General features: G+C 45.4%; 1 long non-coding RNA gene across 1 annotated transcript in view; it reads right to left on the bottom strand.

Annotated features, from left to right (window-relative positions):
* LOC143809839 (uncharacterized) overlaps positions 1-19,626 on the bottom strand; it is a 132,627-nt gene extending 113,001 nt beyond the window's left edge. The window contains exon 1 of the long non-coding RNA XR_013222480.1: positions 19,527-19,626. This is a non-coding gene — a long non-coding RNA (uncharacterized LOC143809839). The remainder of the gene's footprint in view (positions 1-19,526) is intronic.
* Positions 19,627-20,429: the final 803 nt, after the last annotated feature.

Here is a 20,429-nt window from a genome sequence, read left to right as displayed (position 1 = left end):
AGTCTTCTCCTGAGATAACTTCAAATTGTCCACCACCTGATTCCAAATCTGATGCAGCCTGTCCACCACCACGTCCACTCCAGGACAATCCGAAGACTCCACCTGACCAGAGGAAAAACGAGGATGAAACCCCGAATTACAAAAAAAAGGAGAGACCAACGTGGCAGAACTAGCCCGATTATTAAGAGCAAATTCGGCCAGTGGCAAAAAAGCAACCCAGTCATCTTGATCAGCAGAAACAAAACACCTCAAATAAGTTTCCAAGGTCTGATTAGTTCGCTCCGTCTGGCCATTCGTCTGAGGATGGAATGCAGACGAGAAAGACAAATCAATGCCCATCTTGGCACAAAACGTCCGCCAAAATCTAGACACAAACTGGGATCCCCTGTCAGAAACGATATTCTCCGGAATCCCATGCAAACGGACCACGTTCTGAAAAAATAAAGGGACCAACTCAGAGGAGGAGGGCAACTTAGGCAAAGGCACCAAATGAACCATCTTAGAAAAGCGGTCACACACAACCCAGATAACGGACATTTTCTGTGAAACCGGAAGATCAGAAATAAAATCCATGGAAATGTGCATCCAAGGCCTCTTCGGGATGGGCAAGGATAACAACAACCCACTGGCCCGAGAACAGCAAGGCTTAGCTCGAGCACACACTTCACAAGACTGCACAAAGGTACGCACATCCCTAGACAAGGAAGGCCACCAAAAAGACCTGGCCACCAAGTCTCTAGTACCAAATATTCCAGGATGACCAGCCAACACAGAAGAATGGACCTCGGAGATGACTCTACTGGTCCAATCATCCGGAACAAACAGTCTTTCTGGTGGACAACGATCCGGTCTATCCACCTGAAACTCCTGCAATGCACGTCGCAAGTCTGGGGATACGGCGGACAATATTACCCCATCCCTAAGGATACCAGTAGGCCCAGAGTCTCCAGGAGAGTCAGGCACAAAACTCCTGGAAAGAGCATCTGCCTTCACATTCTTTGAACCTGGCAGGTATGAAACCACGAAATTGAAACGAGAAAAAAACAACGACCAACGAGCCTGTCTAGGATTCAAACGCCTGGCAGACTCAAGGTAAATGAGATTCTTGTGATCAGTCAAGACCACCACACGATGTTTAGCACCCTCAAGCCAATGACGCCACTCCTCAAATGCCCACTTCATGGCCAAAAGCTCCCGATTACCCACATCATAATTGCGCTCGGCGGGCGAGAATTTTCTAGAGAAGAACGCACATGGCTTCATCACCGAACCATTAGAACTTCTCTGCGACAAAACCGCCCCCGCTCCAATCTTGGAAGCATCAACCTCAACCTGAAAAGGAAGTGAAACATCTGGTTGACACAACACAGGAGCAGAAGAAAACCGGCGCTTAAGTTCCCGAAAGGCCTCCACGGCCGCAGGAGACCAATCAGCAACATCAGCACCCTTTTTAGTCAAATCAGTCAAAGGTTTGACAATACTGGAAAAATTAGCAATGAACCGACGATAAAAATTAGCAAACCCCAAGAACTTCTGAAGGCTCTTAACAGATGTAGGTTGTGTCCAGTCACAAATAGCCTGAACCTTGACGGGATCCATCTCAATAGTAGAAGGAGAAAAAATGTACCCCAAAAAAGAAATCTTCTGGACTCCAAAGAGACACTTTGAACCCTTCACAAACAGAGAATTGGCCCGCAGAACCTGAAACACCTTCCTGACCTGTAGAACATGAGACTCCCAGTCATCAGAAAACACCAAAATATCATCCAAATACACAATCATAAACTTATCCAGATATTCACGGAAAATATTGTGCATAAAGGACTGAAAGACTGATGGAGCATTGGAGAGTCCAAAAGGCATTACCAAATACTCAAAATGGCCCTCAGGCGTATTAAATGCGGTTTTCCACTCATCACCCTGTTTTATCCGCACCAGATTATACGCACCGCGAAGATCTATCTTAGTGAACCACCTAGCCCCCTTAATGCGAGCAAACAAATCAGTTAATAATGGCAATGGATACTGGTATTTGACTGTAATCTTATTCAGAAGGCGATAATCTATACAAGGCCTCAGGGAACCATCTTTTTTTGCCTATAATTTTGCCGTTCACTTCTGGACTGAATTCTATCACATTGCATAGTCTCAGGTGCCTGTTCAGAAGACACCGCCAACTGGTGCATGGGTTTGCGCTCCCGTAAACGCCGATCAATCTGAATGGCCATAGCCATAGACTCATTCAGACCTGTAGGCGTAGGGAACCCCACCATAATATCCTTAATGGCCTCAGAAAGACCATTTCTGAAGTTTGCAGCCAGGGCGCACTCATTCCACTGAGTAAGCACCGACCATTTCCGAAATTTTTGACAATATATTTCTGCTTCATCATGCCCCTGAGAGAGGGCTAATAAAGCCTTTTCAGCCTGAATCTCTAGGTTAGGTTCCTCATAGAGCAATCCCAATGCCAGAAAAAACGCATCCACACTGAGCAATGCAGGATCCCCTGGTGCCAATGCAAATGCCCAATTCTGAGGGTCGCCCCGCAGGAAAGATATTACAATCTTGACCTGTTGAGCAGGGTCTCCAGAGGAGCGAGATTTTAAAGAAAGAAACAATTTACAATTGTTCCTGAAATTCAGGAAGGTAGATCTATCTCCAGAAAAGAACTCTGGAATAGGAATTCTAGGTTCAGACATGGGAGTGTGAACAACAAAATCCTGTATGTTTTGAACTTTTGCCGCGAGATTACTCAGGCTGGAAGCCAAACTCTGGACATCCATGTTAAACAGCTAAGATCAGAGCCATTCAAGGGTTAAGAGGAGGTAAGAAGCAGCTAGACAGCAATTAAGGGCTAGGCAGCAAAACTCTGAAGGGAAAAAAAAAAAAAATTTCCCTTAAACACTTCTTTTTCTCCTGCTTCAGCCCAAACAATTAACACTTTGTGGGCTGGCTATACTGTCATGAATCCCCAATGGCTAGGGATAGCACAGGACAAGCAAAGTACAAATAGATAACGGACGAGCTCTAGGGTGATGGAACCTGGGCTGACCGCTGCCCTACGCCTGACAAACGCAACTAGAGATAGCCAGGGAGCGTGCCTACGTTGGTTCTAGACGCCACGCACCAGCCTAAGAGCTAACTAGTACTGCAGAGAAAATAAAGACCTCACTTGCCTCCAGAGGAATGAACCCCAAAAGATATAGTTGCCCCCTCACATGTATTGACGGTGAAATGAGAGGAAGGCACACACATAGAGATGATATATATAGTTTTAGCAAATTGAGGCCCGCTGTAAACTAGAAAGCAGAACGATACAAAAGGGGACTGAGCGGTCAGCAAAAAACCCTAATCAAAAAAACCATCCTGAGATTACAAGAACCCATGTGCCAACTCATGGCACATGGGGAGAACCTCAGTCCACTAGAGCTACCAGCTAGCATAGAGACATAATAAGCAAGCTGGACAAAAAACCAAACAACTGAAAATCAGCACTTAGCTTATCCTGAAAGATCTGGGAGCAGGTAGGCAGGAACCAAACAGAGCACATCTGAATACATTGATAGCCGGCAAGGGAATGACAGAAAGGCCAGGTAAAATAGGAAACACCCAGCCTCTGATGGACAGGTGGAAACCAAAGGCCGCAACCCACCAAAGTCACCCAGTACCAGCAGTAACCACCAGAGGGAGCCCACAAACAGAATCCACAACAGTCTAGGGAGTGACAGGAACATCCCACGACTACTTCTAGTTGATGTGTTAAGTTCAGGGTCTGCGGTCAGTATAGAGGCCACCTACTCCAGAGCTCGTCCATGCTGCTCCTAGGCCACCAGTTCATAACACATCTCATCCCAACATCGATTGGGTGACAATGAGGAAGAGGAGGAGGAAGAAGAACAGGGGCTAGTTTCATGTGCTAAAGATGGTAGTACCTGCACATCTGTCATACTGTCTGTTCAGTGTGGTTGGTTTGAGGACAGGGATGAGGAGGAGGAGGAAGAGAGCATGTTCAGTCATCTTCTTGGTGAGGATGAGGACACGGTGTCATGCACTCCACACGGTACTTACAGATTAGCCAGGTGCGAGTGCCCTGAATGACAGATTCCGGGGTCAGTTTAGGATCCCAAAGATGTGGAGCAGTGATGGTGAAGAGATGTGCTTCAGGCATGCAGGACCTGAAGCACGTGACTTCTGGGGGATTGGCAGGGGGCGGATACCACTGCCGAAGCTCCAGAGAGCTAGGCTCTGATGGGGAAAGAAGGAGAGCTGTCGGACAGGCAGGGGTCACAACCAGAGGACAACACAGGTACCAGAGGAGACAGTCAGGGATGTAATCAGGGCCAGGTCGGGTTCAGAACCAGAGATATCGTTGCGGTACCAGAGAGGAAAGACAGTGCGGGTAGTTGAAAAGCCAAGCAAGAGTCAATATACCAAACAAGCAAGCAAACAGTACTGAGACAAAAATCCAAATCACAACAAAGAGACAAATTAGGTCAGAGCCAAAAGATCAAGCACAAGAGCAGGTACAAAGCATAGGTACACAAGGGTCAACACACTCTGCGAGGGCGTAAGTATAACTGACAGTGTGTGGGTATATATGTCCCTCCCAGATCCAAAAGGAGGCCAAAGACAATTAACCCAGTGAGGAACTGGGAGAGAACCCAAACCACAACCATGACAGTACCCCCTTTCAACAGGGGGTCACCGGACCCACTGGTTTCTGCAGATGCCTGGCAGGAAAAGCCTGGACCAGTCGATCAGCATGGCTGGAACCCACGACCGATCTTCCAGAGCATACCCCTTCCAATGTATCAAATACTGAAGATTCCGGGCACTATCCGTGAATCAATAATGCGGCCCACCTCATACTCCAGCTGCCCCTTCACCAATACTGGCAGAGTATCGAACGAGGGATCTTTTTCGACCGTCCCCACCAGTTTTATGAGAGACCTATGAAAGACATCAGATATTTTGAAGGAGGTGGGCAACTGTAACCTGTAGGCCACAGGATTGACCCTTTCCATCACTATGTAAGGCCCAATAAACTTAGGTCCCAGCTTCATCGAGGGTACCTTGAGTTTGATATTGTGAGTAAACAACCACATCTAATCCCCCACAATGAATGCTGGACCTCACCCCCTCCTCCTATCTGCAAACTGTTTGTATCATTCCTGGGCCTTGGAGATGTTACTCTGAACTTCCCTCCAAACGGTTCTCAAACGTTGAACCATACCCTCAGCCCCAGGAAAACCTGAATCCATACGAGAAAATTCCCCAAAATGCGGGTTGAGCCCATAGTTGACCAGAAAGGGAGATTTCCCCATAGACTGACTCACACGGCTGTTGAACGTAAATTCTGTCAAGGGTAATACCTCACACCAGTCCTCCTGTCTGGCAGAGGCTAAGCATCTTAGAATTTGCTCCAGGGACTGATTTGTGCGTTCAGTTAGTCCGTTGGACTCCAGGTGATAAGCAGAGGAAAAAGATAACGTAACCCCCAACTTCTTGCAAAAAAAGCCCTCCAAAATCTGGCCACAAACTGCACACCTCTGTCTGACACAATATTCACCGGGATGCCATGCAGCCGGACCACATGTTGTATAAACAAGCGGGCCAAAGTCTCAGCAGATGGTAAAGTGGACAGAGGTACAAAATGGGCCTGTTTGGAGAACCTATCTACCACCACCCACACCACAGAGTTGTCCCTGGAGAAATGTGTCCATGGTCTATCCGGAATTGGCAAAGGCACCAATTCCCCGGCTGGCCGGCAATGAGAATTTTTAGAATGAGGCAATCCCCACAGGCAGACACAGATTTTTTAACATTGTTATCAAAGAGGGCCACCAGAAACTCCTAGCAACAGCCCCCTGGGTGGCCAAAACCCCAGGATGGGCACTCAATGCCGAATCATGAAACTCCTGGAGAAGTCTGAGAAGGAAATGTTAATGTACAAACAATTTACCTAAGGGTTTACCCTTGGGAGCTATTACTTTTATATCATCGTGCAAAAGGTATAAGGTACCATCAAAAACTATTCACTGAAAATGTACCAATTTTTTTAATTTATCAATTTAAACATAACTTTTCATATTATAACCAAGAAAACCAACCTTTTCATAAAAACATTGTCCAAAATTGACTCACAAGACAAACACAAAACGCAATCTATTTTGTCTGCAATTAATGAGGGGAGGGGGAGAAGATTCACCTTATTGTTATACTAATGTCCCCCTACCTACTTGCGGAGGTTAGCACTCTAAACCTGCGCAGTGGCACCCATGCTCGTCGGTGGCTATCCCTCCCTTTCCCTAAAAAAACCCTAATAAGTTAGTAGGGTGCAAGGGATCAAAATGGTACCTTCTCCACCTGGAGAAGGATTTTAGAAAGCGAAGACAAAAGTACCTGGGAGTCTAGGCAACCTCCCCGATCGTTGCCCAGACTTAGTCGTTTCCCGAAGTCTTCACCAATGATGGACTAGAGGGACAGTCTCTTTTGCAATGTGCAGATTCTCCACAAGTGCTTCTCGCAGTGGCGTCTCCTTTCTTTTTCCTTAGGCGTGATGGCGTCGATCTCCATAGGCTCAGATGTAGGACTCGCTGCCCTTCCACTGGTGAACAACGGGGTCTCAAATTGCATCACCCCTCTCACCCGCAGCCTGTGATCCATCTGGATGGCCTGGGTCAAAGCATCCTCTAGAGTATCAGGTGGATGGTGAATTGCCAAGGCATCTTTCAGACGATCAGACAGACCTCTACGGAACAATCCCCAGAGGGCGGCATCATTCCAAGATACCTCAGCGGCCCAGCGTCTGAACTCTGAACAAAACCACTGCTTTCCTTGACACACACTCATCACCATGTCCTCAGCTAGACACACTCGATCAGGATCACCATGGATAGCCCCAGGGCCTAAAAAAAATGCATCCTCCATCATTCTGTCTGGGGCCATAGAAGGAAGGGAAAAAGCCCAAGCCTGAGGGGCTACGATTAGCAGCAACATAATGACCCCCACCCTCTGACCTTCATCCCCAGAAGAGTGGGGTCTTAATGAGAAAAAGAGCTTACAACTAGTGGTGAGCGAATATACTCATTACTCGAGATTTCTCGAGCATGCTCGGGGGTCCTCAGAGTATTTTTTAGTGCTCGGAGTTTTAGTTTTTCTTGCCGCAGCTGAATGAATTATATATGTTAGCCAGCTTAAGTACATGTGGGGATTCCCTAGCAACCAGGCAACCCTCACATGTACTTATGCTGGCTATCAGATGTAAATCATTCAGCTGCGGCAAGAAAAACTAAAACTCTGAGCACTAAAAAATACTCCGAGAACCCCCGAGCATGCTTGAGAAATCTCGAGTAACGAGTATATTCGCTCATCACTACTTACAACCCTCCTTAAAAACTTTAAATCCCTTTTTAAATCCGGAAAAGGTGTCTGGTAGCTTAACCAGAGGTTCGGGGGAAACTAATGTAACATCCCAAGCCCCTGCCCCTTGAGCACCAGATGACAAAGCCCCCTGTACAATGTCAGCTATGCGCTGCTGGGATTGAGCAAGAGCTCATTGCTCCACATTTAATTTCTGGAACATCTGAGTCAGGTGCTTAACCTGCTCAGAAAGAGCGTACATTGGATCCATAATAATGAAGGATTTACAAAATTCTTCAAACATACACAGAGGAAAAAGTATTGGTCAGTTATAATGTCATGCACTCCACTTACAGACTAGCCTAGTGCAAGTGCCCTGAATAAAAGATTCCAGGGTCAGTTTAGGATCCCAGAGATGTGGAGCACCGATGGTGAAGAGATGTGCTTCAGGCATGCAGGACCTGAAGCACGTGACCGCCGGGGAGGGTGGCCGGGGGCGGAGACCACCACCAGAGCTTCGGAAAGCTCCAACAGGGAAAGAAGGTGAGCTGTCGGACAGGCAGGGGTAACAATCAGAGGATGAAACAGGTACCAGCGAGGACAGTCAGGGATGTCGCGGTACCAGAGAGGAAAGACAGAGCAGGTAGTCAAAAAACTAGGCAAGAGTCAATATACCAAACAAGCAAGCAAACAGTACGGAGACAGAATACCAAATCACAACAAAGGGACAAACCAGGTCAGAACCAAAAGATCAAGCACAAGAGCAGGAACAAAGCACAGGCACACGAGGGTCAACACACTCAGCCGAGGGCGTAAGTATAACTGACAGGGAACCTAAGCCTGGTATGGGTATATATGTCCCTCCCAGATCCAAAAGGAGACCAAAGACAATTAACCCCGTGAGGAACCGGAAGAAAACCCAGACCACAACCATGACACACGGAAGTCTTGCCTGTTAGCAGTCTGGCATGCATGGCTGAGTTTATGTTACGCTGCCTTGACCGTGACCCTCGAGTTAACAAAATTTTGGGTGACAATCATTACTGGTTGGTGACACTTCTAGACCCATGCTACAAGGAGAACTTTCTATAGCTTATTTACGAGGCTGACAGATCTACTAAAATGGGGCAGTAGGCAGAAGGCCCTTGTTGTGGAATTATAAAAAAAATTCCCATCTGAAAATGCTAGCGATAGAGGTCAGAGTTCTTTGGACAACCAAGGAGTACAGGCGAGAGAGACACAACTCCAATCCAGCAGAGGCAGGGGAACACTCTCTACCATTGCACAGGCCCTGAGGCGAAATGTACTCTCACAAGGAGTGCAAAGTTTGGGAAGATGCTGAGGCCATACCTTGCTGACCGTTCCAACGTCCGTGATTCCTCTGTGCCTTATAATTATTGGGTATCCAAGCTGGATACATGGCATGAACTGGCTCTCTACGCCTTGGAGGAACTGGCTTGCCCTGCCTCTAGCGTTTTGTCAGAGGGGGTTTTTAGTGCCGCTGGTGGAATTATAACAGATAAGCGCATCCACCTGTCAACTGAAAATGCTGACAGACTGACTCTCATAAAAAATGAACAAGGGCTGGATTGGGCCAGACTTCTGTACACCACCGAATTATAGCAGCGTAATATAAACTCAAATCCAGTGTCTTTTTTTGGGAGGTCTATTCCCATGCACTTCTTCACACCCACACCTGGGTGTACGCTTCCTGATTTTAGCTATTGCTGTTGTCCTCCTCCTTCTCCTCATCATCCTCATCATCCACCACCACCACCACTAGATAACCAGGGTAACTGTGGTCCTTGATGCAGCATAATTTTTTTAAAGGGTGTTTATGATGTCAGTATAAAAAATAATGTTTATATAGTATGTTCATGTATACCCCCAGGGGAAAATGTTTGTCAGCCCATACACTAAGTGTATACTTGCATTACAAGTATAGAGACCTGCTCCTTTATAATTGGAAACTTTTTTCATGAGGCCCCCCTCTCAGTTTCTTCAAAGGGGCATTGGAGTGGCTCAAAATTTTTGCCAGCCCTTGTATTCACTGCATAGGCAAACAGTATGGGAGACCCACTTCCGAATAATGGGAAAATTGTTTTATGAGACCCTCCTCCACATCTCTTCCAAGGGGTTTTGGGGTGTGCCCAAATTTGTGGCAGCTCTTGCATTCATTGCAAAAGCAAACAGTATGGGCGCCCCTCCCCTTTTGGCTCTCCTCTCCCTGTTGGGACCCCCAGTATGGAGTGTGTTGCTTTCCCACGGAACCTTCCATCCATCCATCTCGATACCTTCTGTTAGCTTCTCTAGGACACCTGTTTGCATTTTTGTCCTCTGAGTAAACTGTTGCCTCATGCCGCCCCTTCTTGTGCTTCGGATAAAGTGAATGTCTCAGAATTAAAAGGGGATGAGTGAATGCTGTATCATCTGTAGCACTAGAGTCCGAATCAGTAGTCCAATAATCACTTTGTAATTTTTTTTATTATTGCGCCTGGGTGCCCTATTCTTTTTAGATGGTGATTTCATTTTATTTCAAGTGAGGACATTACTCGTGTCAAAGTAATTTTTATCTCTGATGATTTTATTTTGCTTCCTCTTTTTGATTCCAGCCTGGACAGGTATCACAGTTTTATTTAATTTTTTTAAATTCTGTCATTGGGTTTTGATCAGACATGAGCAAAGATGTTCCTTTTCTACATCCATTTGAGTGTTCACCTCGAAATAATGAAGAGCAGGTGAGATCCAGTGAGAAACTTTGTTTTAGTAATAAAATATAGCTTTTAAAATGAAAGTCGAAACGTGTTGGTCATAACGCTGCACTGTGTGTATGATGCTGTTATGTGGTATGTCATTTTTAGTGGAGCACTATTGGTAATGTTATCCCTTTTTTAAATGGCTCATTAAAAGCTATATTTTATTGCTAAAACACAGTTTCTCGCTGGATCTCACCTGCTCTTCATTGTTTCTATACCGGCTGCTCAGCTTTCATACGTGCGAGTTCTGGACGTTGGGAAATCTGCTTACCATGTGAGCTAACTATTTTTCATCTCCAAATAGTCCTGTTCATTGTAATTCAATATCAATTTGAATAAATCGCGGGAGCATAGTAGATGGACACATTCCCACTCAGTAATAAAAGTCTTGCCCTCCTGGTAGTGTGAGATGTCTTTGAAAACTCTGAGATCGGGAGGGGCTCTCTCACATTCCACAAAAGATTTTAAGGAGTTAATTCTGGAATGCTGTAGATAAGCCCCCGATGTATCCTGAAAGATGAGAGAAAGAGGTTAGATTAACTCACCCAGGGGCGGTCCGGGTCTGGCGCCTCCCATCATCATAGGATGACGTCCTCTTCTTGTCTTCATGCTGCAGCTCTGGCGCAGGCGTACTTTGTCTGCCCTGTTGAGGGCAGAGCAAAGTACTGCAGTGCGCAGGCACTGGGAAAGGTCGGAGAGGCCCGGCGCCTGCGCACTGCAGTACTTTGCTCTGCCCTCAACAGGGCAGACAAAGTACCCCTGCGCTGGAGCCGCAGAATGAAGACAAGAAGAGGACGTCATCCTATGAAGATGGGAGGCCCCAGACCGGACCGTGACGCCCATCGGACTGGACCGCCCGCCCAGGTGAGTATAATCTAACCTCTTTTTCTCATCTTTCAGGTTACATCGGGGGCTTATCTACAGCATTCCAGAATGCTGTAGATAAGCCCCTGATGCCTGTAGACTTAAGGTACCTTCACACTCAGCAACTTTACAACGAGAACGACAACGATCCGTGACGTTGCAGCGTCCTGGATAGCGATCTCATTGTGTTTGACATGCAGCAGCGATCTGGATCCCACTGTGATATCGCTGGTCGGAGCTAGAAGTCCAGAACTTTATTTTGTCGCTGATGACCCGCTGTCATCGCTGGATCGGTGTGTGTGACGCCGATCCAGCGATGTGTTCACTTGTAACCAGGGTAAACATCGGGTAACTAAGTGCAGGGCCGTGCTTAGTAACCCGATATTTACCCTGGTTACCATTGTAAAAGTAAAAAAAAAAACAGTACATACTCACATTCTGATGTCTGTCACGTCCCCCGACGTCCACAGGGTTAACACTGCTTTCGGTAGGAGCGCTGCTAATATGCACGCGCTGCTGCCGAGAGCTTCCCTGCACTGAAAGTGTCAGCGCCGGCCATAAAGCAGAGCACAGCAGTGACGTCACCGCTGTGCTCTGCTTTACGGCCGGCGCTGAAACATTCAGTGCAGGGAAGCTCTCGGCAGCAGCGCGTGCATTAGCAGCGCTCTTGCCGAAAGCAGTTTTAACCCTGTGGACGCCGGCGGGGGACGTGACAGACATCAGAATGTGAGTATGTAGTGTTTTTTTTTTACTTTTACAATGGTAATGAGGGTAAATATCGGGTTACTAAGCACGGCCCTGCACTTAGTTACCCGATGTTTACCCTGGTTACCCGGGTGCTGCAGGGGGACTTCGGCATCGTTGAAGACAGTTTCAACGATGCCGAAGTCGTTCCCCTGATCGTTGGTCGCTGGAGAGAGCTGTCTGTGTGACAGCTCCCCAGCGACCACACAACGACTTACCAATGATCACGGCCAGGTCGTATCACTGGTCGTGATCGTTGGTAAGTCGTTTATTGTAACGGTACCTTTAGCTCATCTTCCATTTTGGGGGTGACAGGTTCCCTTTAAGGAAAAAGATCAAAATCTTGGAATTCAAACTGGTAAGGATGTTCAAGTCTTTGACAATGGTACTCAGTTTAACATCTGGAGTTATGACTCACTACATGCACACACTTCACACCTCCACAAGACTGACTCCAGATCTTTAATCTATCACTTCCACCACCTTTCCATTTGTAACAAAAGTTTAATTTGATTTACCTGGCATACTTTAGTAAGCATCATCTTCTCTTCCCTGTGCACAAATGTCACATTGTGATAACTCTTAAATGTACATTTGTCTCAGTAATTAATTTGTAAATCTGCCTGAAGAAGGAGCACCTGTGCTCTGAAAGGTTGCAAACATAATTCTTTTGGTTAGCCAATAAAGGTATCACTAATAGAATACTTTTGTCATTTTTGGGCATAAAAGTATTTACAGCTGCTAAAATTGAGAATTCATTGTTCCATCAATGATGGCAGACTTTGTTGACCTTGTAGCAGAAAAACAATCCCAAACCATGTTGTAACCACCATTGTGTTTCACAGATGGTATACAATTTTGAGATGCTTGAGTGTTTTTCTTTTTCCAAATATAATGCTTCCTATTTAAACAAAAAAATTGTATTATTGCTTTATCCATTCACAAATGTTCAAACAGCCTCCTGGCTAATCCATGCGATCATTATCAAATTGCAGATTGCTATGTTCTTTTTGGAGAAGAATTTCTTATGCCTCGCAATCCTGTATTGCACACCATTGTTCTTCAGTACCCTTCTGATGAATACCAACATTAGCCAATATAAGGGATGACTTTAGTTTCTTAGAGGTCATCTTGGGCTCCTTCGTGACTTCATACAGTGTTATACGTCTTGCTCTTGCAGTGATATTTGTTGGTCAACCACTCCTCTGCAGACTAATAATGGCCTTGAATTCCATCCATTTATACATAGTTTGTTTGACTGTGGATTTGTGTAGTCCAAAGTCTTTAAAAATGATTTCGTAACATTTTACAACTTGATGAGCATCAACAACTCTTCCTCTGAGATCTGAAACCACCACCTCCAATCAACTGAAAGCTGCACCGACAGAGGCTGTAACTAAGCACTGTATCTAATTTTATCATGTGAGAAAGTCTGCTGCGGCTTGTATCTAATCCTATCATGTGCACTACGGTGACCAGAAAAATGCCCACAGGAAAAATGCCCACAGGAAAATTGCCCACATGGAAAATTGCCCACATGGAAAATTGTCCACATGGAAATTTGCCCACATGGAAAATTGCCCACAAGGAAAATTGCCCACACAGAAAATTGCCCACATGGAAAATTGCCCACACGGAAAATTGCCCACAAGGAAAATTGCCAATTGCAGCATCACAACGTTTCAGATCCATGATATTTGAGGTGCAAGGTGAAGAATGCCCACAGAAAATTGCCCACAGGCTGAATTATAGGTTAAATGCTCTGTAGGACAGGGGGATAGTATATGCATGTATACATGAGATGCTCTGCTGGGCAGAAGAATAATATATAATTATAGGTGAGATGCGCTGCAGGACAGAGAATAGCAAAGACCTATAGGTTAAATGCTCTGCAGGACAGGGGGATAGTATGCAGGTATACGTGAGATGCTCTGCAGGGCAGGCAGAATAATAATATAGAATTATAGGTGAGATGCTCTGCAGGACAGAGAATAGCAAAGAGATATAGGTTAAATGCTCTGCAGGACAGGGGGATAGTATGCAGGTATACATGAGTGTTGTGAATTCTGCTTTTGGGTTCCCTCCGGTGGTAGTAGGTGGTAATGCAGTTGTCCCTGGGTTGCAGTCCTGGTCAGGTGTGTCTGCTGATTGCAGTTCTGACTGGGGTATTTAGGTGTGCAGGATTCATTAGTCCTTGCCAGTTGTCAATTGTTGTTGGGAGGTGTTGGACCTCTGCCTGGTTCCTCCTGCCTTTCTGCCAAAGCAGCAAAGATAAGTGTCTGGTTTCCTTTTCTGTGGCACACATGCTGTGTGCTTCACAATTCAGTGCTATTCTTGCGTTTTCTTGTCCAGCTTAGATTGTGTCAGTATTTTCTCAGTCTTGTTGGATTCTCTGGAGTGGCAGATATACATTCCGTGACTTTAGTTACATTGTGGAACTTTTTGTATTATTTGCTGTGGATATTTTTGGAAGGGTTTTAATACTGACCGCCTAGTAATCTGTCCTATCCTTTCCTATTTAGCTAGAGTGGCCTCTTTTGCTAAATCCTGTTTTCTACCTGCGTGTGTCTATTCTTCTCCTTCTCACAGTCATTATTCGTGGGGGGCTGCCTATCCTTTGGGGGTCTGCTCTGAGGCAAGGTAGCATTCCTATTTCCATCTATAGGGGTATTTAGTCCTCCGGCTGTGTCGAGGTGTCTAGTGTTTGTTAGGCACACCCCACGGCTACTTCTAGTTGCGGTGTTACTTCAGGATTTGTGGTCAGTACAGGTTCCACAGACTCCAGAGAAAGTTTCATGCGGCTCCAAGGTCACCGGATCATAACAGTACAACTGGCCAATAATGAGTTAAATGCATCTCAGAAGAAGGGAAGAAAGGTGTTGAGCCATTTTTTTTTCTGCAGTCTGTTTTGTCTTTTCTTCCCTCTTTATCTATGGGTGGCTGAGGAGTCTTGTGCCAGCATGGATGTTCAGGAATTAGCTTCTCATGTAGACCAGCTTGCTGCTAGGGTACAGGGTATTTCTGATTATAATGTTCAGACTCCTGCTTTAGAGCCGAAGATTCCTACTCCTGATTTGTTTTTTGGTGATAGGTCCAAATATTGGGGTTTTAAAAACAATTGTAAACTGTTTTTTGCTCTAAAACCACGATCCTCCGGTGATTCCATTCAGCAGGTTAAAATTGTCATCTCCCTGCTGCATGGCGATCCTCAGGATTGGGCATTTTCCCTGTAATCTGGGAATCCGGCCTTGCTTAATGTAGATTCCTTTTTTCAGGCTTTAGGATTATTATATGATGAACCGAATTCTGTGGATCAAGCGGAGAAAACCTTGTTGGCCCTGTCTCAGGGTCAAGAGGCGGCAGAATTGTATTGTCAGAAATTTAGAAAATGGTCTGTGTTGACTAAATGGAATGATGATGCTTTGGCGGCAATTTTCAGAAAGGGACTTTCTGAATCCGTTAAAGATGTTATGGTGGGGTTTCCCACGCCTTCCGGTCTGAGTGATTCTATGTCTCTGGCCATTCAGATTGATCGGCGCTTGCGGGAGCGTCAAACTGTGCGCGCTGTGGCGTCATCCTTAGAGCAAAGTCCTGAGCCAATGCAGTGTGATAGGATTTTGTCTAGAACGGAACGACAAGGATTCAGACGTCAGAATAGGTTGTGTTATTATTGTGGCGACGCTTCTCATGTCATTTCAGTCTGCCCTAAGCGGACAAAAATGATCGCTAGTTCATTTACTATCAGTACTGTACAACCTAAATTTCTGTTATCGGTGTCCTTGATCTGCTCATTGTCATCATTTTCTGTCATGGTGTTTGTGGATTCAGGCGCCGCCTTGAACTTAATGGATTTTGAGTTTGCCAGGCTTTGTGGTTTTCCCTTGCAGCCTTTGCAGAACCCTATTCCTTTAAGGGGGATTGATGCTACACCTTTGGCTAAAAATAAGCCCCAGTTTTGGACACAGGTGACCATGCACATGGCGCCAGCCCATCAGGAAGATTGTCGATTTCTGGTGTTGCATAATTTGCATGATGTTATCATGCTGGGTTTCCCGTGGTTGCAGGTACATAATCCTGTGTTGGATTGGAAATCTATGTCTGAGACTAGTTTTGGTTGTCAGGGGGTTCATAATGATGTTCCTTTGATGTCAATCTCCTCTTCTTCCTCTTCTGAAATTCCAGAGTTTTTGTCTGATTTTCAGGATGTATTCGATGAGCCCAAGTCCAGTTCCCTTCCACCGCACAGGGACTGTGATTGTGCGATTGACTTGATTCCAGGCAGTAAGTTTCCTAAGAGCCGACTTTTCAACCTGTCTGTGCCTGAACATACCGCCATGCGGAGTTATGTTAAGGAGTCTTTGGAGAAAGGGCATATTTGGCCATCTTCTTCACCGTTGGGAGCAGGTTTTTTTTTTTGTTGCTAAGAAGGATGGCTCCTTGAGACCTTGTATTGATTATCGCCTCTTGAATAAGATCACGGTCAAGTTTCAATACCCTTTACCTTTGCTTTCCGATTTGTTTGCTAGGATTAAGGGGGCTAGTTGGTTTACGAAGATTGACCTTCGGGGGGATATAATCTTGTTCGTATTAAGCAGGGTGATGAATGGAAAACTGCGTTTAATACGCCCGAAGGCCATTTTGAATACCTTGTGATGCCATTCGGGCTCACTAACGCTCCATCTGTTTTTCAATCCTTCATGCATGATATCTTCCGGACTTATATTGATAAATTCTTGATTGTATATTTGGACGATATTTAGATTTTTTCCGATGATTGGGAGTCTCATGTGGAACAGGTCAGGATGGTATTTCAGATCCTTCGTGACAATGCTTTGTTTGTGAAAGGGTCTAAGTGTCTCTTTGGGGTGCAGAAGGTTTCTTCTCCTCGTTTTTCTTCTGGGCAGGTTGAGCCTTCTGACTGTCCTGGTGTGGATTCTGTGGTTGACAGGTTGCAGCAGATTTGGGCTCATGTGGTGGACAATTTGGTGTTGTCTCAGGAGGAGGCTCAACGTTTTGCTAACCGTCGTCAGTGTGTTGGTTCCCGGCTTCGGGTTGGGGATTTGGTTTGGTTGTCTTCCCGTCATGTTCCTATGAAGGTCTCTTCCCCTAAGTTTTAGCCTCGGTTTATTGGTCCTTATAGGATTTCTGGGATTATTAATCCGGTGTCTTTTTGATTGGCGCTTCCGGCCTCTTTTGCTATCCATAATGTCTTCCATAGATCTTTATTGCGGAAATATGTGGTGCCCGTTGTTCCCTCTGTTGATCCTCTGGCCCCTGTTTTGGTTGATGGGGAGTTGGAGTATGTGGTTGAGAAGATTTTGCATTCTCGTTTTTCGAGGCGGAGGCTTCAGTACCTTGTCAAATGGAAGGGTTATGGCCAGGAGGATAATTCTTGGGTTTTTGCTTCTGATGTCCATGCTGCTGATTTGGTCCGTGCCTTTCATCTGGCTCATCCTGATCGGGCTGGGGGCTCTGGTGAGGGTTCGGTGACCCCTCCTCAAGGGGAGGGTACTGTTGTGAATTCTGCTTTTTGGTTCCCTCCGGTGGTAGTAGGTGGTAATGCAGTTGTCCCTGGGTTGCAGTCCTGGTCAGGTGTGTCTGCTGATTGCAGTACTGACTGGGGTACTTAGGTGTTCAGGATTCATTAGTCCTTGCCAGTTGTCAATTTTTGTTGGGAGGTGTTGGACCTCTGCCTGGTTCCTCCTGCCTTTCTGCCAAAGCAGCAAAGATAAGTGTTATGATCTGGTGGCCTAAGAGCAGCATGAGACGTACTCTGGAGAAGGTGGTACCTGTACTGACCGCAGACCCTGAGCTTAACACCGCAACTAGAAGTAGCCGTGGAATGTACCTTTCACTCCCTAGACATCTCGACACAGCCGGAGGACTAATTACCCCTAGAGATAGAAAAGGGAAAATTATCTTGCCTCAGAAAAAATCTCCAAAGGATAGATAGCCCCCCACAAATATTGACTGTGAGAGGAGAGGGAAAAAACATACACAGACTGAAATCAGAATTTAGCAAAGGAGGCCACTTCTAGCTAAATAGAAAGGATAGGACAGAGTACTATGCCGTCAGTATTAAAACACTAGAAAATATCCACCACAGAAAATACAAAATCTCCACATCTAACTAAAGATATGGAGGGTATATCTGCATCTCCAGAGATACCAGCTTGGCTAAACAAATCCTTATACAGACCAAGCTGGACAAGACAAAAACATGGAAAAGAACTGAACAATAAGGCCCACAGCATGTGGACAGCAAAAATCAAGGCCAGAAGTTATCTTTGTTGAAATGAACAGCAAAGCAGGAGAGACCAGGCAGGGATGTGAATCCTCCAGGAACAATGGACAACTGGCACTGACTAAAGGGTCAAGCAAGACTAAATAGCCCAGTCCGAATTGCAAAAAGTGGACACACCTGATGAATGCTGCGATCCAGAGACAGCAGCGCTACCACTTATAACCACCGGAGGGAGCCCAAGAGCAGAATTCGCAACAGATAAGTGTCTGGTTTCCTTTTCTGTGGCACACATGCTGTGTGCTTCACAATTCAGTGCTATTCTTGCGTTTTCTTGTCCAGCTTAGATTGTGTCAGTATTTTCTCAGTCTTGTTGGATTCTCTGGAGTGGCAGATATACATTCCGTGACTTTAGTTAGATTGTGGAACTTTTTGTATTATCTGCTGTGGATATTTTTGGAAGGGTTTTAATACTGACCGCCTAGTAATCTGTCCTATCCTTTCCTATTTAGCTAGAGTGGCCTCTTTTGCTAAATCCTGTTTTCTACCTGCGTGTGTCTATTCTTCTCCTACTCACAGTCATTATTCGTGGGGGGCTGTCTATCCTTTGGGGGTCTGCTCTGAGGCAAGGTAGCATTCCTATTTCAATCTATAGGGGTATTTAGTCCTCCGGCTGTGTCGAGGTGTCTAGGGTTTGTTAGGCACACCCCACGGCTACTTCTAGTTGCGGTGTTAGTTCAGGATTTGCGGTCAGTACCGGTTCCACAGACTCCAGAGAAAGTTTCATGCGGCTCCAAGGTCACCGGATCATAACACGTGAGATGCTCTGCACGGCAGAAGAATAATATAGAATTATAGGCGAGATGCTCTGCAGGACAGAGCATAGCAAAGAGATATAGGTTAAATGCTCTGCAGGACAGGAGGATAGTATGCAGGTATACGAGAGATGTTCTGCGGGGCAGAAGAATAATATAGAATTATAGGTGAGAGGCTCTGCAGGGCAGAAGAATAATATAAAATTATAGGTGCGAAGCTCTGCAGGACAGAAGAATAATATAAAATTATAGGTGAGAAGCTCTGCAGGACAGAGAATAGCAAAGAGATATAGGTTAAATGCTCTGCAGGACAGGGGGATATTATTAAAGAACCTCACAGACTTGCAGTCAAAAAGTCCCATAAAGCATGAAAATTTACTAAATATTCAATAAAATAAAGTAATACAAAAAAGAACAGATAAATGGATAACAGAGGGAAACAAATGAAGCACTATGTGGCGGTACAAAATACCCGAGGACTCGTGACCACATCACTGCAGCACTAGTAACAACATACCATGTAAAAAGCCTATGGCCATATAAATACTAGGATAAATATCCCCTTATATTACTAATGATATCATCATACCAATTATGGCCAATACGCCCTTATATGCATACTAACTACCTGGTGGTGTCGCAGTGAGAAGTCCAGAGTCCACCCCGACACACGTTTCGGAGCGCTAATCTTCCTCAGGGGGCATCAAATAATAGTAACACATATCGCTCTTTATAGTACTTTACCGGAAATACCCATAAACACGTGGCACGCCGACCGCTGAATCTGCCGCGCCCAGCGCTCACATCGCCAGCCGAGGCAGGAAACACGTGGGGCCCCACTGATCCTCCATCAGGTAGCCAAGGAGACGCTAGACCAGGAAGAACGCGGGCGGTGCGCATGCGCGGCACAGCCGCGGCCATATTGGAAGAGGTAATATGTAAGGGCAAACCGCTGCCCACCAATGTGGCTGCGTAGCAAATAGAGAAATGGGTATAAGACTCACAAATACACCATAATGATAAAACAAGGACACACAACATCTAACAATAAATATTAAATCATAACAACAATTAAACCCACTAGCACAGATGTCCTCATGACAATAAACACACAATACAAAAATAGAAGACAAAAAACAAATCACTGGTACAGCCTATGTAAATATGATTCTACCCCTATCAAGCTATAGACGACCATAGTCCAGCAAATAAATTCTTATACGGGCCCAATGTTGATTGAAGAGTAAATACTAGGTAATGTTGATAGTTGTCCTGAAACATCACTTCATCATCCGTCCATAACTTCCAGAGAACAATATATCTATAATTATGATAAAAACCAATGAATTAAAAATATTAAAAGAACATGTACAAAACCACATATGTGCGTCAACCCAGTGCTCAATAGACTATGATCACAGAAAAGGTGCAAATGAAATGTTTTCATTTAACCCGTTGGGATGGATGGTCTGGAGAGTCCAGATACATCTGGTCTCGGCCTGGGCGAGACGTTTACTCAAATTACCCCCTTTAATATTGATGCTCAATAGATCAATACCACGGACTTTAAGTCCAGAGGCATCACATAGATGAAATTCTCTAAAGTGACGTGGCAATGTCTTGAGGGTGGCTGTGTCCGTGCAAGTG

The sequence above is a fragment of the Ranitomeya variabilis genome, chromosome 2 (genome assembly GCF_051348905.1).
Source record: "Ranitomeya variabilis isolate aRanVar5 chromosome 2, aRanVar5.hap1, whole genome shotgun sequence".
In the NCBI taxonomy this organism is placed as follows: domain Eukaryota; kingdom Metazoa; phylum Chordata; class Amphibia; order Anura; family Dendrobatidae; genus Ranitomeya; species Ranitomeya variabilis.
Note: the sequence above shows the minus strand (reverse complement) of the source record. Positions and strands in the feature narration are given on the sequence as shown.